The sequence below is a fragment of the Triturus cristatus genome, chromosome 9 (genome assembly GCF_964204655.1).
Source record: "Triturus cristatus chromosome 9, aTriCri1.1, whole genome shotgun sequence".
NCBI classification, from domain to species: Eukaryota; Metazoa; Chordata; class Amphibia; order Caudata; family Salamandridae; genus Triturus; species Triturus cristatus.
This window is the reverse complement of record NC_140592.1, coordinates 528,525,445-528,551,070: the sequence shown is the minus strand read 5'-3', so window position 1 is coordinate 528,551,070 and position 25,626 is coordinate 528,525,445. Positions and strand designations below refer to the sequence as shown.

The 25,626-nt window shown below is 45.7% G+C and overlaps 1 protein-coding gene across 3 annotated transcripts in view; it reads right to left on the bottom strand.

The window, feature by feature from the left end:
- LOC146798244 (uncharacterized) overlaps positions 1-25,626 on the bottom strand; it is a 720,254-nt gene that overhangs the window by 457,346 nt on the left and 237,282 nt on the right. The window lies entirely within an intron of this gene.

The window sequence follows — 25,626 nt, the reverse complement described above, 5'->3', positions numbered from 1 at the left end:
GGAACATAATATATAACAAGGAAAAGCATATGTTTACTGGGATTCCCTTGTGAACTCAAATATGTAAGAATTCATTATATGTCCACAGCAAAAGTGAATTTTGAAACACCTTCACCCTATTAAAAATATGAACTACAGCTATCCAGTGGTGAGACACTATGAGTGATTCCACATTGAAGATAGCTTCCCACAGCAGTATTTTGAACTCAAATTGGTGAAGAAACATGAAAGAGAGAATGACAGAGAGTACAACTTGAGACAATTGGAATCTAGACACATTATACAACAAAAAACAAAATTTCCCTTGGTAAAGAATCTGAATAAGGAATTTAATGTACATTTTGAATGACTATTGATTATTGGCTAACTCTGGAATATAAAATGGAATGGAAGTCCTTAGAAGAAATTCTCTGAATTTTCTGCCTGTCTCTATACTATGTTTTCCATTTTAATATGCTGTAGTATTGTAATATAATCATTTTCTGGCAGAGATTGTTGCTAAACCACTATAAGACTCAATCAGGATAACTTCTATTTCCATCAACAATTTTCATGAAAACCCCACTAGAAGGAATCCGAACACTTTGATAAAGAACCTTGTAAATAGAGGGATTTATATGTATATCAATTGAAATTGAGCCAGAATTCATAAATAACATTGTGAAGTGGGACAAATGGAGCTATCACTAAAATATTGCCTGTATCTGAAAGAATATAGAGTTATTTACTTTGGTGTCTCTACCAGTGTGTATAATATTCACTGATCTGTACACTACATTTCCCACAATACACTTCACATGATATAAAAGACATTGTTGGACTTCGCCCTCTCTACAGGGTCACCCCCGAACTTTTTGCCTTCTCCCCTCTTGTTTTGCTGAATTTCTTTTTGTGGAAATTGGGACTGCACTTTACTACTACAAATCAGTGTTAAAGTGTTTTTGCTCTCTCCTTAAACTTGGTAACATTGGCTTACATGTATATAAATGTTCTAATTGGTTGTAATTCCCTAGTAAAATGGTACTATATGTACCCAGGGTCTGTAAATGAAAGACTACTAGTGGGGCTGCAGCACTTAATATGCCACTCACTTAAGTAGCCCTTTAAAAAAATCGTGCCTGCCATTGCAGCCTGTGAGTGCAGTTTTAAACTGCAATTTGAATCTGATAAAAAAACTTTTTTCCAGGCCTAAACCTTCCTTTTTAATACACACTAGTCACCCCTAGGGTAGGCCCCCATAGAGCAGTGTGTGTTGTACTGAAAAAGTTGGACATATACTTTTAAGTTTAACATGTCCTGGTAGTGAAAAACTTTCAAATGTGTTTTTCACCTACTTCTTCCTTAGGGTTTGAGTTACCTTATTGCTTTTAATAAGTGATTACTTCAGTGTCGAAGCAGGTAGGAATCGCATATTTTGTGTCTGGGGAAATGTAACTTAAGACCCTCTGTAAAGGTAAAGTCAGATTTTAAGTCACAATTCTGAAAATGCCACTTTTAGAAAGTTGGCATTTTCTTGTCCAAAACACTTTGTGCCTGCAGCCTGTTACCTGGGTCTCATGCTAGATATAGTTAGTAGCTGGCCTTTGTGTATTCCTCTCAGACAGTATCGCAATAGAGGATATGGGCATTTGATGAGGGGGCGGAGCTGTCACCTGTCACACTTACACTTAAAAGACACTGACTCCGCTCACACTCAAAGAAATTCACACTAACCTATTGTGACTGCTGACAGACTTCAACCAGGGCAAGGAAGTTGGAAATTCCAAACACCTCTGTGGGGGGGAAAACTGCAGAAGCTCCTCACATTTCAAAACTAACACTAGGTATAGAATTAGGACCCTCAGACTGACTCTCCAGTACACTCCTGGACCTATGGATACTATGGAAGAAGGACTGCCCTTCTGCCAGATGACTGTCCTGCTGTTTAGGGCCTGTCCTGCTGTCTGAGAAGGAATACTACATCCTTCATGCCAGGATACTTGACTGACTCCAAGGGCTAGTTACCCGGCCTCCCTGCAGCTGCCCAGCAGAGCTGCTGCACTGGGCCTGCCTGGACCTACAACTGAACTAACCTGAGCCATGCTGGCTTCCGATGAAGTGAGTTCATCCAAGAGGTGACTCCCTTGTCCTGAAGCCTTGGTGTGGCATCATTTGAGATATTGCTAGAAGAAAGATGAAATTCTGAAGTTTTAGGCTCTTTCCGAATGGGCTCCTTCTCTCCAATATCTTGCTGCCACCCATGCGAAGCTCTGGAGAACTTGACTGTTCACACTACAGCGATCGCCTGCGACAACCGGCAATGCGAGATCAGCAGTTTGCGCTACAGCATCAACAGCCTGTGGTGACTGCCAGCACAAAGCTTCAGCAATCACCATCCACGACACCCGACAAGATCTTCACACAACAACGATAACATCCTGCGGCTCTCCCCCTGCTCCTCGTGGCTTCCTTTACCGTGAACAGAACAGTTTGTGCTGGACTTTGAAAAGGTAACTTTTTCAGCAGGACCTGGTCCCTTTATCCGGCATGCGCTACACCGGGGTCTGCCTGAACTTGTGACTTTCACTCGGTCTTGCACAACCAGATAACTACAAGTGGCACTTTGTGCTTTTAGGCGCTATACTTAGCTTAAATCTTTGAATTTGTATATCTCCTGTGCTACTGATTGGATTTTTTCCATTTTGGTGTCAAATAATTTATTACAGTTTGCTCTTTTTTTTCTAAATTGGTGTGGGATTTTTTTTGTGTGCTGTTTTCACTTCATCACTGTTTGCATGCTGCATACATACTTTACACATTGCCTCCAAGTTAAGCCTGACTACTTTTGTACCAAGCTGCTAGAGGGTTAAGAATAGGTAAATTTAATGCCTTTCTGTGGCTCACCCTGATAGGGATTGTGGTTGCTGCTTGAGTAAGGTGTGACCCCACCTCAACCAATAAGCCAATTTATCATAAGCACTGACAATGAAGATGGAGCTTGGTGGCTGTGATTAGGACTTTATGGGTGAAACGTGTTGGGGTTTTCCTCTGACATATGATATATGTAGGTCTTGTAATAACATTTTAAAAACAAAGTTTAAAAACAAAACAAACTCAGAATTCACCAGCTATACACATTTGACCTAAGGTTAACTTGTACCTTCACGATGTACTGCTTATAACCTCACATTTTACATTACTCATGACATGGCAAATGACATTATTGATGAGATCACTGATGAGATCATTGAATTAATGTGATAGTTTGCTATACACTTTTCAAACTGTAAAGTATCAGCAAGCTACACCTGGACCCGATTTTCTAGCACCTCTGTAGTGCTAATGGGCGCAACCTTTTGCAGCACGCAGGCTATAAATCATATCTGTGAAAGCACTGACATTTAGTAGAGCTTATGCTCATTTTTATTTGGTATTCTCGAGTGTAAGAAACAATGTCTCTGTAGGCATTAATGCAATCAGCAATTTATTAAACCTTCAATGGAGCTCCCAACATTCCAATGTTCTAATAAACTTTACATATCATTCAAAAAAAGTGTTTGGTCATTTGTTACCTTAATGAGATGCCCCTGTTAAATACCTCATCTCACAAAGAATTTTAAGTCAACGTCTTCAAATGTATGATTTAGTCACTGATAAGGAGCGTTTGCAAAAATACCTTAAACATATACTTGAAATGAGCAGAATGGCGTACACCATTATAACAACGTTTACAACTATTTTGTGACTTGAACTATTTGTGAGTCAGCCATAGATTATCCATTCTTCAAACATTTATGTTTCAGGATTTTCATTGAACTTCTCAAAATAAATATCTGTACCTTATTTATCTCCAATTTGTATACCCATTGTCAATAGCACTAACTGACTCTTTAATGTTAAAATGTGCACCAAAAATCAACAGGTGAATAATGTAGTGTAAATATAAGCTTTAGGTTTTTTGACATATTTTGGCAACAGAATTTTGATTTAGGCCCTAGACTATCTGTAATTTACATTCTGCAACTCACACTAGTTGCACTCAGTCTCTACTTTGGTTTAAATTAACCACTTTTTGTACTTAGCAGTATAACTGTGCATCATATACATTTCATCATACAGAATCACAGTTGTCTCCAGGACTTCACTATTCATATTTCAAAGATGCACAGATTTACATACAGTTAATGAATGTTGTATATATTTGAGGGTCATTTACTCATGACTTCCTTTTCTATAATGATCAAGAGGTTTATAGAGTAACTTGAGGAGCAGTGGCTGGATGAAGTCATTAGGGATGTCATCACTGATTCATCAATGAAGTAATTTAACATGTTATGAGTGACTTGAGGTAACAAGCAGTGCATGGTTCAGCATAAGATATAATTAGCTCTCATGTTTTTTAAACTTTAGTTTTTAACTAATTTCAACACCTAACTATAACGTTACTTTAACCTTTGTTATTTCAGTAAATATAAATACACATACACACACAGCCAAGTAGAGTAGGTTGCCAGCGCCAGGGGCAAGGCAAGTATCCTTCCACTTTTCTTAAAAGATGTTTTGTCCCTAAGAATGCCCCTAAGAAATGTTGTGCCCCTAAGAAATGTTGTGCCCCTAAGTGTTTTGCGCCCGTGCAACCGCCCCTGTGGCCCCGCCCACGCTATACCACTCTACACACGTGGTTTTTTTCTACACTATGGATATTAGCATGGGAGCGTGAAGCAGTCTTTCCGTGGCTGCAACGCCGCCACGGAAAGGCATGTGGATTTTGCTTTTGGGGGCCTGTTGTGGGCCCCCAGGGTATTGAGGGGTGCACATGGGGGGTACCTATGGTACGCCCCCATATTGTCACAGACAAGGTGGCAGGCACCACGCGGTGCCTGTCACCTTGTGCATGACAATGCACAACGTGCATTCCCAGCATTGTGGCAGGCGGTGCTGTGAGGACCGCCCATCACAATGCTGGGAATGGAGGATGCCACCACCACGGTGGCGGTGGCATCCTAATTGCAGGTGCGGGACCGTCGCATCACTGGCGGCCGGTCCCAGCACCGCCAGGGTGGCGGGCGAACTAAAGTCCGTCCTCCATCCTAATAGGCCCCCTATATGCATTGCATTTTATCGATATTGACATGTGAATATGCAAATCTTATTAACTGTGTATTATTCACATTTAGAATGACCATAGCTAATGCAGGCATATTTTAAAATGGCTGATGCCTAGTTGCCATATTATTTAACGACACGTATATTTTATTTCTAGAAGCTGAAATCGCAGTTAACAAATGTGATATCCCATTACTTTCTTTCCATGTGAATTTTTTTTTTAAATGATAACTGTATACGTTCCTAATCGACTGCAACAGTACACTTACAGATTATAGTCTAGTCTAATGTATCTCATTTCGTTGCAGATAAGAAAGTTTGAAGGACGCTAAGACAAGTTGTATTGTGGTGAATCCTGATAAACTAATGAGCTAGAGATTGTATCTTCTTGTTTTAACCTGATTTATGGGAATTACTTGTAGTTGTATCAAATGTTTGAATTGTGTGATTTAAGCTAGTGCAATGTAGATGAGGGTTCAGACCTTTTCCAGAACACTTGCAGACATGCTTTGTCCACCACCCAGACAGCTTAGAGCAGGGTTTGGTACTCTATTTATTAGAGAACTGATTTTACTCAACTTTTCGTTTGAGGCAACTTTATGATGTCCTCTCACTATATGACTTTGTTTGATTTGATCAACATATTAACAAATGCATTTGTGTATTGATTGACACTAATTTGGTAAATTCTGAATCTGTAAGCATTCTAACCTTCATAGTTTGAAACTGTTTCCGTCTTCCTTGTGGAGCCTAGTGTGCTTTACATTATTTAAATGTATTGATTTGAGGACTAGCCTCAGTTGCAAACATTGATTGGTCAGATAGCACTTTATTGGCCTCAGCTTTGAACAAAGAAAAACGTCAACAAACTTGGTAGCCAAGCATGGTTTCCACCGCAGCTCAGAAGCTTGAAATGTGTCCTGAGAGTCAAAAATTTTCTCCGACTCAATCTGTGTTCTCGATCTTCCATGGTCCAATTCTAATTATTGACGGTGTTCCAGCGTTCCTGAAAGTGGTTGCAATAGCCTAGGAGCGCGAGTATAATTAGAGTTATGCAATTTTGATTGTAACCTGACAAGAGCTTCGGTGTTTGTAATTTTTGATGATTTGTCATGTTTTAGGTAGAGGTCTCAAGTATGAGTCCTGTAGGTCTTTGTGCTGAAGTTGAGAAATTAAGAGCTTTTTATGTATATTGCTTGGGCTTATGAAGATTTATGTGCTTATTTCTCAGAGTTGAGGTTTGGTCATCACATTCGTTGAAAATCAAGATCCCGGGATAGAGCTACCGATATATTAAGAGGCATTTGACTTGTCTGTTATGGTTGAGGTGCTGGACCATAAGGCGCCATCGGCCACATCAAAATAGGGATATAATAAACTTCTATTGTGAGATTGTACTAACTGAGATTGGTGCTTGGTTTATCCTTTGTGTAGGGGGGTAGACCATACAAGTCAGGATGACTTCTTGCTGGTCGAGAACTTACTTTATGTGTTTGACAGTGCTAAGAGGGTACTATTCCCAAAATTCCCCCCAAGAGTGATTGCTGAGTTTGTTTTTTCTTTATGAAAAGAGAGTTTGTTTATTTTTGGTAATTTTAGCTTATGCAAAGCTAATCGGTGCAAAGTGAGAGTCATTGTGAGTTGTCGCGAGTAACTTCATTAGGTATTTCCCAGAGATTGGTTGTTCAGCTTGTGTGCTGTGCAGGGATTTGTTGTTATGTCATTGGGTGCATGCTGCAAGTGGCCAGCTCAGTGGTGTCACGCTAGGATTGGCTGTCTGCATCGCTGAGTATAACATTGTGATTCATTGGGAACTTCTGGTTATTTGAATTTGGAATTTAATTTCTGTGTTGTTTTGCAGTAAACAAAGATGAAATTCTTTAAGAAAATAATGGCTATGTTGTGCTCCAGAGGGCAAACCTGAATGCGAGATGATTACCAAGGTAAGATTACACACTTGTGTCTGGGTCAAACAATAGATTAAGATCACAGTGATTAAGAGTGCTTGGATTTTCCTGGTATGGCACATTTCATATGAGAAAAAATGAGCATCTGAGACAATGTGATGGATGAGATGAAACCCCAACCGAGGCCCGGGCAGGTTAAAGTGCTGAATACATGGGAACATGCCACGCACCAGAACGAGGGAAATATAAAACCCAAATGAGAAAAAAGTCCATAGTTGGATGGTTGAGAGGTGGAATGCGTGACAGGAGGAGTGGAGAGAAGACATGATTGAGGGTATAGGCATGTATCGGATAATAGCGGGGGGAAAAAGAACAAAGACAAGGAAGCCATCAGAGGGAGTTGGGGATGGAAAGAAAGAGTCAGAGGTTGACTGTGATTCGGATGGGTTGCTTGGTTATTTGTTAAATTCTCGACCACCTCCTTACAATGTTGTCGTTCCACCTGTGGTATGCCCTCTAAATCAAGAGGTAGCCACGGGAGTATTAAACATTGGAGCAAATGTGTTTGATGAACATGGTCTCCCAGAGCGAGGTTTACACCTGGCAACATTAGATCCATCATTAGGTGTCATTAGTGCTCCTGGTGGCATGCTTGCATGTACATTTGCCATTTCGATCACGTTAGTAGCAACAATACAGTTAAAGGTACATATTTTCAGTTAATCAACTGACGTCTTTCTTCCAGCATCCTAACATGCCATAGCAGTACCGAGTACATGGTACACGTTTCGCATATGCCCATTTTAAGTGTGTCTGGCATGAACAAGAGCAAAGCTTAATGGCAAAGAGGCAGACTGTTTTTACTGACAAACAGCTGAGTTTAAGTACACAGCTGCCGCGCACCGTGAGAAAGAGCACTCCTTGCAGGAAGCAGCTCAAATAACGAGCAATCCCGTAGGCGCGGCGTGATATGACATAACATTATTTAAAAAAATACATGTAGGAAGGAAACATCTAATTTTCTTATACTCCATTCCAATTTCAACCATTTTTATGAGGTATACAGTATGCGGAGTGCGTCAGCCTTCTTCATTTCGTCCTAATTCTCATTTTATCTGACGCCCAGTGGCGGCTCCCCCATTAGGGCGTTGGGGCGTTGCCCCACTGCTTTCTCGCGGTGCGAGAAGGCAGAAACATAAATGGTAAAAACGACCATTTATGTTTCTGCCTTCTCGCAATGCGAGAAAGCAGAAGTGCCTCTGTGCTTGGTTGGGGGCGGGAGGGAGGGCGGTCGTGCTCGAGGGCAGGGGGGGAGTGGCTTACCCACTGTTGTAGATACTGACTGTTTGGCCGTCGGCCCTGAGCCGACCAAACAGTCAATACCCACAACAGTGGGTAAGCCACTCCCCCCTGCCCTCGAGCACGACCGCCCACTCTCCCTTTTTCTATATGCGGGAGAAAATGGCGCGGCTGGGGCGCTCTCCCCAGCGCCTCACCAGCATTGTGATTGGTGGAGGGAGGGAGGCGGCCTTTCCAGTTGTCGACGTCGACGAGGAGCGAGGCGGCCTTTCCAGTTGACGAAGAGGAGCTGCAGGAATTGGCGCAGGACCGGACGGCGGGAGTCGGAAGTCGTCGGACCCATCCAGAAGCTCAGTAAGTATTATTTAATATTTTGAAGTAAGTTATTAAACCCCTCCCGCCTCCCCCCATACCCCACCTGACGACCCCATTTCCACCTAACAATAATCTATCCCAAAACATCTGCGTGTTCTACTCCTAAAGGTATATAGAAATATAAGCTCCGATCAATAAATGTTTTATTTTATTACATTCATATAAAATGTATTTCTTTTTCTTCAATACCTTTGTTTCGTGGTATTTATGTCAAAGCCTAACATTTCTCTTTTCACTGTGAGTAGATGATATTTCCCGCCCCTATTCGGTGACTAAAAATAACTATTGCCGAGCGTGGGATCCTGGTGGATGCCGACCACTAAACCCCCAGGCTGTGTGGAATGCGGTTCTCTCTGGGTATTTTGCATTTCACAAGGGACAGGATGGAAGTTGCCTTGATAATATCCTTTCAAAAAAATTACAGGAAGCTGTTTTTGGACTCGTAGGCGGCCCATCGCGTTCCACATGCAGGGACAGTATTCGTTATTATGTACCGCACCTGCAAGGCCTATGGAGGCCCAAAGCTTGGTTTCATCCTGGTGTTGGCAAAGTGCGTTAGGCAGGATAGGTTCCCAGTCCGAGTCCGACCCTGCCTCTGCTGTGTGCGAGTCGCTCAGCAGGTTCGGAGGTCACAGTCTAGCTTTAGAAATGTTCAGAGATAGTGGAAAGGAGAGACAACGTAATGAAGAGAATTAAGAAGAAAACGCTCGGGTTTCACCTGACGGAATGGTGAAAATCGTCGGTGTAGTGCTTTGATTTGCATTGTACAGCCAGATGCCAGTTGTGAAAGTGGGGGCGCTTTTTTGGAATTACAAATATCCAGTAATAAATCGCTGTGTGCCGATGTCTTACTTTCATAGTATGAAATTGTTCACTAAACATCCAGCAAGTTATTGTTGCAAATACAAACATCTTGATCCAAACTGCACCTACGGACTATGTCTCCTTTGTAAGTACATACCGTACACGGGGAATCTCTATGGAAAATGTACTTGGCGAAAGGTCCTATATAAAAGCCTCCTTTAGTTATTGTGTATACGCATTTCAGTTTCCTAAACATGCGTAACATAGGGGTAAATTTGCATATTTTTTAAATTGCACAGATAATAGTTTATTTATTCAAATACCTGATGCCATGTGCCAGCCAAATGGCAAGGTAATTGAAGAAACATGTCGCACCGAACAGCATCATTCAAAGCATCCTGGATCTGCATATACACTGCCCAGCCTTTGTAATTTGTTTTTTTTTTAACATTAGCATACCTAATTGAATTAGCTTGAGTCCCCTGCCAACCTCTGCATCTCTCTTCATCTCACGTTGAAAGTGTTATACTTCAAAAGTGTAATTAGCGCTTTAATGCTGAGCTCTTCCTGCTCAAACTGCCGATCAACCACTCATCCATAACTTTTACGTCCTCCCACTTTCAAATGTCACCAGCCGCCACTGCTAACGCCAGCACCCTTAAACTAATCAAGAGCCCCGTGTCTGAAAACATGTTCTTGCATTTTTTATTTACTCCTAGCCACGAGCACTACGAGTTCTAACACTGCGTGGCTGAAACTTAGATTTTGTTTACATCTGTAGCGCAATGCAGGACAGCCTATACTTTTTCGTGAACGACCGTCAATGCAAGAATTCGCTGAGTTTGTTAGATATCTTTTTGTTAGAGACCTCAATGCAAGAAATCACTGAGTAGTTAGATATTTTTTGTTAGAGAGCTAACAATCATTTGGAACATAAGTGCCGTGCAGTTCACCTGCTTAACCTTCTCTACAAGCCTTCCATGACTCCATGAAATTATTATGACAAGTAAGTGTTTCATAAAGGTGCTCCAAGCCTGATGCTGCTATGAACAAAAGCTGTGGTAGAAGAGCTTCAAGGAACCATCAAGTGTAGAGAAACAAACTTTTTTTCTTTTCCCAATCCTGCGTTTCGAACCACAATGACAATATACTTTCCAGAAGGCTGCTTCTTTGATGATGTCTTCCGGGGTTTTGAGATCTAATGTGACATCCTTCAACGGGTGCCCACTTCAAACCACAGTACATTCATCTGTGCGTGTTGTCCCCATGGTTCTGTTTTTTTAGGTTAAGCCTAGCGGCAGCGCGCATTGCGTGCTCGCTCTGTGAGGCATGCTGTATTAGGGTATGCACTGGAAGCCCAGCCCCCCGCCATATTTGTTGTTGGCTTGTGTAATTGCCCTTCGTAAATGCTGGCTTGTGATTCGTAAACAGGATTATTAGTCCCTCCTTGGTGCCGCCTTGTCTGCATTTGTTACCTCCCATAACGACTGGACCTTTTACCGGTGATGTTACACGGTCTGCTTTATAAGTTGGTGAGCACTATTTTCTTTAATGCTCTTCCCCTATTCCACCCATGACATCTCCTATTTAATGCTCTTCCCGTATTCCACCCATGACATCCCAGCACCCGCTTTTATATTATTAAAGTATTTACTCTACAGCACGGTCCACTTCAACTATAGCGGCCGCGCATATTTATTTATTTCACGGCGCGGTCTGCTTTCAAGCTGCCACTCGCCTTTATTTTCTTCTGAACTTGCTCCTTTTAAAATGTGTTATTTAGGTTTTTATTGTGCAAACACGGCATGCTTTTATTTTAGCGGCGCGCACCTTATTTTTCCCTGGAGAAGCAGCCAATGGTGGCCCCACGCAGTTTTTTCAACAACCTCACCCACTCAGCCCCCCCTCCCCCCACATAGCTGTCAGAACCGGAAGAAGGCATCTGCTCGCAGCTGCTGGTTGCCACAAAGTCAGATTTCACTTCTATGGGCAAGTAGAAATTCTTGTCGTACAATGCAATAGGTCTCTAATTTACACAAGTTTCAGCTATTGGCATTGTAATGACAATGCCTTTTATGTTTTGGTTTTTAAAACATAAAAAAGGCATTGTCATTTACAATGCCAATAGTTTAATTGTCGCGTAAATGCGAGACCTGTTGCATTGCAAATGCTTGTTTAGAGTAACATAAAAGGGTGTGCTCGGCCTTACTCGCATAATCCACAATTGCAGATGATCCATTCTTTGCAACAAAAATATGTCAAAAGTAAACTTGCTAGCCAAATGAGAAGGGAGCAGGAAAACAATGCCTGAAATATGACGGTCAGGTCCTAATCGCGTGTTTATGAAACACCCAGCACAGCACAGCTTTTAATCAGCCAGCTGCAAACCCCACACATTCCTAGCGGGGAACTAGACCTCTCCTTGCTTCTTTATTTAAGGCTTCGCTGCTCAAAGTTTAGAAATTAAACCGAGTCCAGCATCCACAAAGCTGCTTTCAAACATCACCTCGTTCCCCGACATTGAAAGCCAGCCCCTCAATTAAAAGTGGCAGGCCACATTTTTTAGGCTTAAAACAACTAGGGTATTGGGCGAGAGGGTACAGCACACACCACTGACAACCGCTATATTGTGGAAAAGGATGCTTTGATGAAGAAAGTGCACATCCCATTTTAACATATCACTGGGCAACCTTGCCGTACAAAAATAACTTTATTCATCTACTTCACACCCACCCCTCACCCCTAAGTACCACCAATAAACTTCCCAACTAAGGTGGCCGCCACTGCACCCAAAACGTCAAGTATTTCATATCCTTCTACCCACAACTTCTTTTCTTCCGCGACCGTCAAATGCCGCCCCCAACACCTCACCTCCAAACTGTAGATCAAACAAATTTTAACCATGAAAACTTTTTGGAACTCTGCTCCACCCTGCTCATGCCCCATCAGCAACAACATCTTACAATTGTCCCCTCCCTTGTGCACTTGGTCCAAATTGTTTACCCCACACAAACGCCCCTGCACTCATTGCAGGGGGAGGGCGGACTGGCTTCACTTCTTCCCCTACCTATACATCCAGCCAAAGTGTCACCTCACCAAAATGATAGCTGGGGACCCTACCAAGGCTCCAAAATGTCCCCTTGGCCCCACCACTGCCTGTCCTTAGCCAATCCCTACTTTTTAGCCTTCTGGGCCGTACCACTAGCCCAACATGCCCAGGGGCATACCTCCCGAGGTCGCTGTCTCCTAAGCCCCTATTGGACAAGAGGGCACAGTAGAGATCACTGACATCCTATATAGAGTGAAAAAGGACACTTTAATGAAGAAGGTGCACATTACATTTTAACATATCCCGAGGCAACCTTGCCGTATACAACTATAATGCCTCACTAAACAACTATATATATAGATAATATATATTACCTCCTGGCGGACGCCAGTAGGTAGTTATAGTTAGGAACAAGTTTCCATAGGAAAAGCGTTTTTTGTTTTCCCAATAACTTTGGCGCCGGTTGACGAATCTTCGCGAAATTTACAAAACTAGTGGGGCGCTCTGGTCGGCTCCTGTCTTGAAAGTTTCAGTGTGATTTGTCAAGCGGGGGCCGAGAAAAAAGGGGGGTCCCAAAACGCGTTATCCTCATGTTATTTTCCATAGGAAACTTTAGACAATGCTACAGCCTGAACTGCTGAACGGAATTACACCAAATTTGGCTAAAAGGTAGGTCTTGGTTCAGTGAGATCCCTTTTTGTTAAATGGTGTAAATCCGTTCAGTAGTTGCTGAGAAATTAGAAAAAGAAAAAGTTTCGATATCTGGGGCAGCAGTGGGTTCGCAAACCCTCCCGAGCACGAGCTTCACTGTGATTGGCTGCCAACACTCGAAACCAGGAAGTGTTGGCAGCCGTCTTGTGACTCGGTAGAACCAAGTCACAAGAAAACAGTGAAACAAAGATAAAAAATACAAGAAAAGGGGGCAGGGTAGAAACACCCTGACCCCCTAAGCCTGCTCAGGGGGTCCCACAAGGACTCCCAGGGGCCCAAAATAGTTTTTTTAAATTTTGGCGGAATTCGCGTTGGGGTCGCAATTTCGCCGAAATTTCTTTTAAAATTAAGCGTGGGCTCCTGCACTTCATTTTAACGAGGCCCCTGGGTGGGCCAGGTCCCGGGGGGCATTGTGAAAAAATAATAGCGGGGGCCCGCGGGGGACCCCGCAGCCCCAGGGACTGCCACCTCCCCGGGGCTTGATAGTCTGAAGTTACACACCTTGTTAAAAAGATTCTCAAATGGTGGACAGAGCTCAGATGAGGAAGAAACTCCTGGTCCCGTAAGGTGAACAAAAGACTGGCTGCCTAGAGCACAGCTGCTGTAAAATCCATCATGGCAGACCTCAGAGATGCACAGAAATCCCAGGCGCAATGGAAGGCTGGATGGAGAGGTGGCACCTTTACCGCTGGCAGGCTCCAAGCAAGTTTGAAAGGGGCGGGTGTGGCTCAGACCCAGCCCTTGCGCTGTCAGTGGCGAGTTGTCACACCCGCCTAGAAGTTCTGGGGAGTCCAAACTTCTTTGGTAACGACAGCTGCAAAGCATGACATGTTCCTGCAGCCGCTAGGGGTCTTCTGAGGCAGGTAGACATAGCTGTGCCATGTGTACAGGAAACTCACGTTTGCCTCTCCTATGCCAGGGCTCGCAGCAGTCCCCCGCGTCTCCTCTCTGGTAGCTGTCTTCCCAGTACTGTCTTAATGTACACACACAGTCCTCTCCGCCGGAAATTCAGGTATGCAGAAACTTGCAACGAAGCAGAACCCCAGGGTGCAATGTGAACTAGCAGCTCTCCGCCGGCCTATCAGGGCAGGTCTGTGCAGAGCCAGGCCCTCCCCCTGCCCTACAGAGACGAGTCACACAGGGTATGCCGCTCACCTGACTACCCTGCACCCCATCTGGGGCAACATGAGCTCCCCATCACTGGGCTTCGAGCACCCGCTCGAGGCACAGAGCCAGATGTCAAGAAGGCAGTGTGCGCACTAAAGGGCAGATAACAAGCGTGTCTGAAATGAACAAGTTACAAAAAGAGGGCAGAACGGGAGACGCTTGCCCCCCCGGAGCGCCCTCCTTGCCCCCCCTCCCTGAGGCCGCCTATGCTTTTACGGACGCCTTTTGTCCGTAATTACGGGCCCTGCAGGGAGCGGAGGTGTTCCCTGCCAGAGGCCTCAACTCCCTGATGGGGCGTCTCGCTCTCCTCCTCGCAGCCCCTCCCGCCCATTATCATTCTGTCTGTGGCTAATTATCACAAACAGAATGACAGTGGCCAGTTTGAGCTGCGCGCCACAAGCACGAGTGGTTAGGTCTGGACACCAAGACCTCCTTTTAACACTGTGTAGCCTGAGAGCAAGGGGTCTCCTGAATTAAGTTCTGGAGGGAGTCGATGCATTATCCTCCCAAGTCAAAAATTGAGGCTGCAGCATAGCCCGGATTTCAGATCCCACTAAAACGTACACAGGCTCGTGTCAATAACATATCTATCTGCCAGTATGCACCCTATCATGTCTGGCAGGACGTCCCGACCCTGTGTTTCACTGCCTCATACCCCACTCCCCGCACTCACTGCCTTATATCCCTCTGTACCCCACACCTCGCACTCAGCTACAACATATCCCTCTGTACCCCACACCTCGTGCTCACTGCCACAACATATCCCTCTGTACGCTGCACCTTGCGCTCACTGTCACATATCCCTCTGTATCCCACCCCTCACACTCACTGCCTGATCGCTCACTTTACCCTGCCATTCATCTTCTACGTCTTCTCTCCCCTTCCACTCCTTCTACCTCTGTTCACCCCCTTACTTCTTTTAGTACCTTGCTCCTTTCTCAATACCTCCACTTCTTTTCCTCTACAGTAACATCTCTCTGACACATCTCTGCACTTCCTTTATATCAATGCACCCCTCTACCTCACCTGTCTACCTCCTTCTTTATTATTCCCTCTTCCTCAGCTGTCTCTATCTGTCTCTGACACACCTCTCCCTCTCTCTACCTGGCCCCCTCACGTTCTACGACTGCGTTATTCTCCCCTCTCAAGCTTTGATTTACCTGTCTCTGCTCCTGAATCTTTTTCTTCTGCACCTCACTTCTTTGTCTACCCTTCACTCCTCTCTGTCCCTTCTGTTTGCCTCACTACGGTCTTTACCCGACCCACACTTTCAGTGCCTCTTCCCATTTCGCCTCCCTCCCTCACAGCGCTCTCCTAGCATGCATCTGTTTCTCCCCTCACCACCATGCCTGCCTCTACCCCTCCTTACCTTTCTAACCCTCCTTACCTTTCTAACCAGCCTAACTTTCTACCTTCCTGTTATTACTGGTAGTGAACCTTTCATTTCACCCCTCCGGTTGTATTACCTACGCATTCAAATTGAGTAGGTCATTTCTGTGCTCCCAACCCGACATCGAGACCCAGTCCCCTAGCCTCTCAACATGCCCAGATATAACAACAAGCATTGGCATAGCCAATAGGTCTCACTTTTGGGACCTGCTGCAGAACTAAATACTTATAAGGTCCCAAAGGCGAGACCTATTGGCTATGCCAATACTTGTTTTTCTCAGCTTGGCCTGAGCATTACCCGATCCTGATTGTCTGCCATTTTAGCCGCGCCCCTATTGATTAACATTAACCACGCCCCTTCATTTGCCAGGTTAGCCCCCCCTGGAAAAAGGTCTGCGGATGCCCATGCCAGGGCTGGCTGTGAAACGCCACCCGGACGAGCGCCACCACCTCCCCGCAGCAGCCAAGAGTGTACAGCCTGCTCCACAGACACTAACCCCCACTTGCTCCGGAGACCCACCTCACCCTGCTTATAATAGTCTCATCAGAGCTTAGCCCTTCATAATCTTCACTAAAACTTCCCAAAGGCCTGGCCCATGTACAGCTGGTCTCCTCGGACTCCTCTTCTTCCACTGGCACTTGTCAGGGGGTCAACGCTGACACTCAAGAGTCAAAGCCCTTCCTTGCGCACCTTCGTTAATCCAAATCAGGGAAACTCAGAACACCACAAGCCGGATGATTGAGCATCAGTTCTAGTGGTGTGTTAAAATAAGATGGAGGGCAGTGCTGTAAGTGAAGGGGGGTTGGGGGGTCCCTAAAATGGTGTAGCCAAAGTAGCATATCTCGGAATCTTTTCCAAGAGGCGTGCCTGGCATAAAACATGCAAAGTAAAATCCTTCACTTTACACTGAAAGCCAGCTGACCAGAATGTGGGTACTTCTTAGTTTTCCATCATTGCTTCCAGTCATATAACCACAACAATGAATTTGCCTAAAACAAGCCATACCTGTTGGCTTTGACAATGCTTGTTAGCAAATAAATGAGTAACAACATTGATTTTGTTGTAAGAACTGATAATTTCAATTCTGAAAATATGAGACTGTAAACTAAACATGAATAAGGTCTGTGGAAGTGGTGATATCTGACTCCCGTTTCTCCCTTTCACACCCCTCTACTCTGCAGTCTTTCTGGTGGATAATTTTTTCCTGCATCTTTCTGAAATACTCCATCTGCGTTTCCTACGTCATCTATTTTTTCCTCGGAACTGTCTCTTCGCATTCTCCTTCTACATGTACTTCCTGTCCTTCCTCCACTTCACCACCACCCGCACACATGTAATCTCTGCGTTTTCTTTCCCTTTGGCGCTGCCAATAACTGAGGAGCTTGTGGCTCCTTGCACATCTTAAGGATTTGTAGGGCCCATCGAAAAACATACTAGTATGGCCCTCTATTTGAAATAACTTTACATTTATCACACATTTCCCACTAATTGAAGCCCTCCTGATGCCAAACAATTTAGAAATATTTTTTAAACTTTCAGAAACAGGGGTATTCAAAAATAGCTAAACGATTAAGCTTGCATGGTGCCGACTAATGTAATGGCACTAAGAGAAAACATGAACAGGTATTATCTAGTGTGATGTTGGGGCCCTAGGCCCTCATGCTGGGAATGACGGACACAGGACACATTCTTAGATAGTGGGTTAACTGGCCACGAGCACGTGCGCTTGGCCCTTTTATTAGCCTAGTCACCTGACCCAGTGACGTAGGTGGTGGGTGGGTGTAAAGTGTATGGCTTATACATGTGAACACTAGAACGTGTCCATGCTAGGACACTACATTCCTCCCAATTTTTAATAACAAAAACACAGAGTCAATGTCCAACCTAGGGGAGAAAGAAATATATATACAGATGTAATACAGTGACTAAACTTCTGCAGAGTCGCTCACGCTTCAGCAGCCTGGAGTCACAGACGATCTTCTTCCTGTCGCGGACGATGTTCTTCCTGTCGCGGACGATCACCAGTTCACTGTGGCACCAGCCTGGGTGCTCGATGGATTCAGTCGGTTTGACGGCTCTGCCTTGAAGTTGTTCTCACAGTCTTTTCTTCGCTTTACTTTCTTGGCGACAAACACAGTTGAGTTCTTGTGGTTCACCGCTAGATGTTGCCGTTTATCTTTTAGTCCAGTCCTTTTCTTTATCTGTGGCGTGTGTTCTGTTTTGCAGAAAGACGGGTCATTCGCAAGACACCCCTCTCACCAGGATGCCCCTCTCACAGGTGTTCCCCTGCCACGGGATATCCTTGAGGCCCTCTTCCTCAGATCTGGCCTGGGTTAAGTGTCCTGTATCGTGTTACTCCCATGCCGATAAGTGCGGGTGCGGAGGAGACGACAGGTCTCACCTCAGATTCCACAGTCAGACCTGGAGGGTAGCTGTTGGCTCCTGTCTCTAGCACGCAATGTCTTCATCCTCCCGGGACCTTTGCTGAAGGGCGGCTGACGACCGTCTCTCGTCGCGGGGACACTCTCTCTCACTGGCATCCCTGAGGCCTTTGCCCCTGAGTCACCACGGCTGGCATTGACCAGTGTCCGTGTAACCCCAAAGGTGGGTGTTCCGAATGGTCCAGCCTGCTCACTTCTGCAGATTCCGGGTGTGCTGAAGGCATCGTCAAACAGATGGTCTTTTCTCCGTGCCACGGGTGTTCTTCAGGACTTGCGCACTGTGTTCTGACGCTTGTCACCTTCCTTGTCTTTGAGGTGTGAGTAGTCTTGCCACACTCTTCTCTTCTTCCTCTATTTCTTTCTCCGTGAGGGTGTCATGTCACTCTGACTTCTTCTCCTTCTTCTTGCAGTGGCAACCGTGCCACTCAGATCTCTTTCTTTCCCCTTTTCCTTTAAGTGGCAGACGTGCCACTCTGATGTCATCTTCCTTCTTTTCTTGTAGTGGCAAGCGTGCCACTCAGATATCTTCTTCCCTTCGCTTCACGACCTACTCTGGACCATTTCTGTTCTCCTCTTGGTCTGGCCAGGCTTCTCCATGCAGCGCGCGCACTCTGCACGTGTTCCCCCTGGTCTTGTCCTCGTCCGAGAACACTCTCTTCATCTTCCTCAGCATTCCGAGTTAGGGTCGTGACCTTCTCTTCATCTTCTCATTTTCACCAGTTACTTTGGTTGAAGTTCGGGGAGCCCATACTCTTGGTCCGCTTCGTTCTTCTCCTTTTCACCAGTTACTTTGGTTCTTCTTGAGCTTCTTGGACCACTTGACGGTCCGCGCTGCCGATCACTGGCAGGATATCTTCGGTCTTGTCGTCAGACCTCTTGCTTTGTAGCTTCACTGACCCGTGCGTCGGTGTCGGCGTGTTCCCTTATGCGGGGTAGGCACCCGTTTACCACGCTGCTCCTTCTTCGCGGGTGGGCTCCGCTTCTCGTTTCTGCGTCTTCCGTCCCACCGCAGCAGCGCCTCAGAGCTCACGCGCTGCGGGGGGGGGGGGGGCGCCGGGACACTCGCCACCTTCTCGTTGGTGCTGCGCTGGGGGGTTCTTACGCTTCGATGACAGGCCGCGGGCCGCAAGCATTTCCTTGTCTTCTCACCCCGCCGCAGCCGTCTCACCCTTCATGTGCTGCGCGGCGGGCAGGGGTGCCGGTGTCGCTCCTTGACTGCGGGTGGGCTCCGCGTTGCCGCTCGTCCTGGCAATGGGTTGGGGGTGGTTAGCTACTCCACGCCCCCCCCCCCCCCACTAGCTCCAGCAATGATCTCGGGGCCGCGATTGGCTCCCCCAGACCTCCGATCACGACGATCCTCACGTGGGGTGGGCTCCCGCTTTGGATGGGGTTATGTTCATTTTAACCCGCGGCTCCTTCCTCACTCACCGGGGGCTCGTTGCGGCCGATGCGGGTGGGCTCCGATCGGTCCGCTTCTCCCCCAGGGCTCTGCCACACAGGGGGCTGATTAAATCAGGCACATGAGGTGTGAGGTGGGCTCTCAGACACCTCGCTTCGCGCCGGGGCTCTTCGCACGCCCGCAGGCGATCAGGCGTTGTCCTCGCCAGCTGGGGGAAAGTCTCCACGGCATCTCCTCTCCCCCTTTCAGATTGCTGGGCTGCTGCACGCTAGGGCACATCCCACTCTCGTCGCCAATGTGATGTTGGGGCCCTAGGCCCTCATGCTGGGAATGACGGACACAGGACACATTCTTAGATAGTGGGTTAACTGGCCACGAGCACGTGCGCTCGGCCCTTTTATTAGCCTAGTCACCTGACCCAGTGACGTAGGTGGTGGGTGGGTGTAAAGTGTATGGCTTACACATGTGAACACTAGAACGTGTCCATGCTAGGACACTACAATCTAGGACCATTTCTTTTTGCACTTGTGCTTAGATTTTTTTTGTCTCGCAAACATTTTTTACTTGGAATTTAGCGTCTAACCAGTCTGTTCTACAAATGTAGGAAATACAACATAAGCGTGACTTGAGTAGTGCCGAAAATAGAAATACGAAATGTGCACATTGGACATTTTACCTTTAACTGATGGATATTTATAATCACAAATAAATCTGCTTTACAAATCCCTTTCTTGAACAGCACAAATTATTAAAGTACTGCTCCCCGGATTTCTTCACTGCTGTAGCTGAAATATGATCATTTCCTTCGCAATTCTCTTCCACTGCCTTGCCCCTCATCTCATCTTTTGCTCTGAGCACTGTTCTGGCTAGACAGTTTCCTCTGGCTCGGAGTAAGAGAAATGGGAGGGGCAGGAGACAGGCACAGAGAGGAAGAGAAAGGGTTGAGCTAGAGTAACTTTGCCAATGACTTAAAAAGTGTCATAAGTTTTTAATTCAGAGACCCAGCAGGACCCGCCCACTTAAGGCCCTGGCTCTGCAAAGCTTCTCTTGTCTCTGACGACAGCAGTGACTGTAAAGCAGAGCACAGCCATCGTGCAAACCCGCGTGTGCCCTGTGCAACTGTGGATGGGTGACTGGTCAGTACCCAGTTCAGTGTTCTTCTAGGCTCCATTGCCATCCTCAAATGAGCCAAGTTCAAGCAGGTATCACTGTGAGACCTACGAGACAATGGCAGGGGACTTCCTCGTGACCACATAGGCGCTTGGCACAGGCTCAGTTTCTCTGCACACTCACGGGCCATGCATAGAGACCTCCCATCTTGGCACCAGAGCTGGCAGATCAAATCACCATCCCTGGGGGCAGGCTGAGGTCCCGCCGGGTCACATAGTACAAGTGCCAGGGCTGTGATAAGAAAGAACTATTTTCTCTACCACCGGAAGCACACCTCCACTCCGCTGCAACTGATGGACCACTCTACATTTCCAAGCACTGGAAGCACCTTAGATGGCCTGGCACATATGGGCCCCTCTACTCACCCAGGTTTAAAACATAATTCACTAAGCTGCGTTTTAGGTAGGACACACCGTGCCACTGTTACTTGTTTTCATCTATAGCAGACCAACGACCAATTCAGCGCTATAGTCAGCTTATGCTTACAGCTAAAACAAAGATTTTGAGTGTGTTCAATGCCACTGCCCTCGTGCCCCCATGCGCTATCATTTACATGTCACCTTGCCCTATCGCTTGCACGTCACCCACCGCTTTAAACAGGCAGGACCTGTCCGGTACGGAGAACCTACACTTCTTTCATGTGAAAGGGAAAGTATCTGCATTTCTCAGCACTGCTGCACTACGTTTAACAGGAGAGTACTGGCACTTCTCAGGATCAAATAGGTACTCTAAATAGTCAGTACCTGCACTTGTACATTTCCATTTCAAATACTGACTTCACCCACGCATAATGTCACCCCGCCCCACTTTTGTCACCGCCTCACCAATGCCCGTCATCACCACAATCAAGTCATCCCTGCGCGTGAGTCACAGCCAAGCGGTCTTTACATATCACTCATGAATCATGATGCAGCTTTACCCGCGCTCACTCATGCAAGACAACGTCATCCCTGCTTATGTTACTCATGGTCCAGAAATAACCTCCCGTTACTTGTGGCCCAGCAGTCCCCAAGCACCTCACTCGTGGTCCAGTCGCATAGGCGCACGTCACTTGAAGTTTTGCCACCCACATTACTCCTGGCTCCTAGGTTCCACAGGGACCACTCACAGCTCAGTCGTGCCGGCGCACACACTCTGGGACGGCTTTTCCCCACGTATGGTGCACTGGACACCAATCATGCCCAGGCAACCCACCAATGACCCCGTTGTCCCCACTCCAGTCACTCAGGGTATGGTTACCTCATGGACACCTTTTCCCACCCAGTTGCCCCTGCACAGGCCAATCACGTCTGTGCCATACCTGGCTGTGTAACCCACTCATGGCGCACCACCTCACCTGCACGTAGCGGTGGGTGACCCTGTGAAGTCTCGACCAAAAAGCCTGGATCTGGGGCAAAGCTCGAGGTCCTCTTAGACCCCCGAGCCTCAAACGAGTCGGGCCTTCCTGACCCTTCTTCCCACTCTCACCCAATCCTAGAACAGTCCGCCATTCTCTCTCTCTCTGACTGCTGCAGAGGATAGTCTGGCGATGCAGTTGTAAAGGCATTGGCGCATTCCAGATCAAATAACTACCAGCTCTGGAGCCAGTAACAGCTGGTTCACCGATCCCAGGTTGCGCTTTCTTCCCCTGCAGTGCACGGTCCTGGTGCAGCATGCACTCCATTAGTGCGAAGCTCGGACCTGTGGTGGCACATACACAGCAAAAGTAGCAGTCAGTGCCATTCCCCTGTTGTGTGCAGTCTTCCCTTCCCCGCTCTAAATAAAGTGAAGCCCCCCGAGCATAATTAATAAAGCCCCAGGGAGGTGGCAGTCCCTGGGGCTGCAGGGGCCCCCTCTCGGGCCCCCACATATAATTTCCTCATTGCCCCCAGGACCTGGCCCACCCGGGGCCTCAAAGAAATGAAGCGTGGAAGCCCACGCTTCGTTTACTAAAAAATAATTCTACACCCGTTGCTTCTTTCAGCAATTCTCTTGCCTCTTTGTGCACTTCTCTTGCCTGTTTCTGCGCCTCTGTTGCCTCTTTTTGCACCTCTGTTGGCTCTTTCTGCACCTCACTTGCTCCTTTCTACACTTCTCTTGCCTCTTTCTGCACCCCTGTTGCTTCATTCTGCACTTTCCATGCTTCTTTCTGCACCTGTCTTGCTTCTTTCTGCACCCCTGTTGTCTCCAGGGCGGACTGACTACCGGGCGTTTTGGCATGCTGCCGAGCTGGGGGCCTGTGTCACTGAGGTGGGGGCTAATTTCGTTGATGGAGACCTGCGTGTGCTTCGAAATAAACAAAGCAAAACGAATGTCGTTCAGCACACGCAGGTCCCCATCAGTCCGGCCCCGGCCCTGGTTGTCTCATTATGTACCTCTTTTGCCTCTTTCTGCACTTTTCTTGCCTTTTTCTGCAAGTCTGTTGCCTCTTTCTGCACCTCATTTGCTTCATGTCATAAATGATGTAATTTGTGACGTCATCAGCAGTGCATTGCGGGGGGCGTGAGTTATAGTTAGCTGAACTAAAGTACAAAGTACAGCACTCGTGGGGAATATGTAACCAGATTTATTTGGTTAAAATGAACACAAAAGACGCGTTTCGGCGACTGCCTTTGTCAGTTTTACACAGCGTCCCGGGGCAGCGTGATTTAAATCAAATGCTTTACAATGATTGGTGATTTGGCTCCCAGTTACACAAACATAAACAAGGGACTCAACAAATGAGAACAAGGAAAATTTTCGGCCATCTTTGAACATGCAAATGAAATCATGATGCAAATACATTATTAATTGAAACATTTCATGAACAACATAAATATGTATATATATATATATATATATATATATATATATATATATATATATATATATATATATATATATATACACACACATCAACATCATGTTGTTTGTTCATTCAAACAATTGATCTGAGTTATTATGTCCTGTATGGGCTATCTCTATTATGTCGTCCCTATTGGTGTGGGTATCAAAGACAGAGAAAACCCAGCTAACAAGTTGTAATTGCAATCAAGCCCAAGAATGGGCATTCTCTGCCTAACTCGGTCTAGTGAATCTGAAATCAAAAACCCACCTAACAAGAAAAAGATAACCCACTAATGGAGTGCCCAATCAGGGCTAATCAAATTCCAAACAAAGATAATGAGGGAGGCTATTTACAGAGCAAATGACAAATAAAAATTGAAAATTAAAAATGCAGGGGGAGAACATAATATCCTACTTGGCCACAGTAAATGAATCCAAAAGGTTAACAGCAATTCCTATGCTACATAATGCATATAAATATACTGACAATCTATTCGGTGTATACTGTAGGTTAGAGATGTATGGCTAATTCTTCACCGCTATTGAGGCCCTGTGGTATTTTAGTTTGTAAATCGATTATGAATCGAGACTCCAATCTACGGAGTTTGAGAAGCCTATCTCCTCCTCTCGTATTATTGGGTACATGGTCAAGGCAAAAAAAGCGTAAAAGATCCCTGTTACTTCTGTGATGACTTTTAAAGTGGCGAGCCACTGGATAGTTGACATCACATGTGGTAATGGCTCGCAGATGTTCCAAAATCCCGATCTTAGTAGGGTGTATGGTGCTCCCAATGTACCAAAGACCACATGGGCAAATTAAACAGTACACCGTATAGGGAGTATTGCAATTCATGAATTTTCCAATTGACTTAGGGGACCTGATGCCTGGGACCTCATACATTAGAATCTTGTCACTATTTTTACATGCCTTGCATTTTCGGCATGGGTAGAAGCCTTTGACTGGACCTAGACGTGAGTCTTTTCTTTGTGAAGAATGATGGCTGTGAACAAGATGATCTTGTAATGATCTGGCCTTCCTGAATGATAATTGTGGTGCTCTGGTCAGATCTACCCCAATAACTGGATCAGATCTAAGGATGTGCCAATTCTTCCTAAGTATTTGTCTGAGGTCATTATGGTTGCTCGAATAACTAGTAATCATCCTGCAGTCCATATTGGGGGACAGAGTAGATTGTTCTTTCTTCTGTTCGGTCACAGAAGGACCACTTATTAATTTCTATTCTGTCCTTGGTGTCTACCTTGCATCTAGCGCTACGTAGAGTGACTTCTGAATATCCTCGTGTAAGGAATCTAGCTGTACTGTCTGCTGCGGCTGAGTGAAAGTCACATTCCCGGGTACAATTCCTCTTGATTCTTAACAGCTCACCATATGGAATGCTGTGAATCAGTTTATCCATATGGCAGCTATCAGAATGAAGAACGGAATTACCCGCCGTTGGTTTTCTATGTAAAGTCGTACACAATCTACCATTGGAGACAAAAACCCTCAGGTCCAGGAAGTTAACAGACAGTTTACTGATTTCACCACTAAACTTGAGGTTCAAATCATTGTTATTCAGACTGATAACAAAATCAGTGGCTGATTCTATAGTGCCACTGAAGATGATAAAAAGATCATCTATATAGCGGTTCCAGCTGATTAATTTGCTGGTCCATATCTCATTGGCGTCCGACCAAGCCACCTGCCTCTCCCACCAGCCTACGAAAAGATTTGCATAACTGGGGGCGAAGCAGGTGCCCATGGCCGTGCCTAGTAGCTGTCTGAACAGTTGCTCCTGAAAAAGGAAGATATTGTTGGTTAAACAGTATTCAACAAATTCCAAAATCATACAATTATGATCTCTATACTTCAATGAACGGCCCTTCAAAAAATATTCAATTGCTTGTAGGCCTTTATCATGTTGGATACTGGTGTACAGACTTGAAATGTCTAGAGTGATCATGACAAAATCGGATTCCCAGGTTATGTCCTCAATTCATTTTAAGAAATCTTTAGTGTCCTG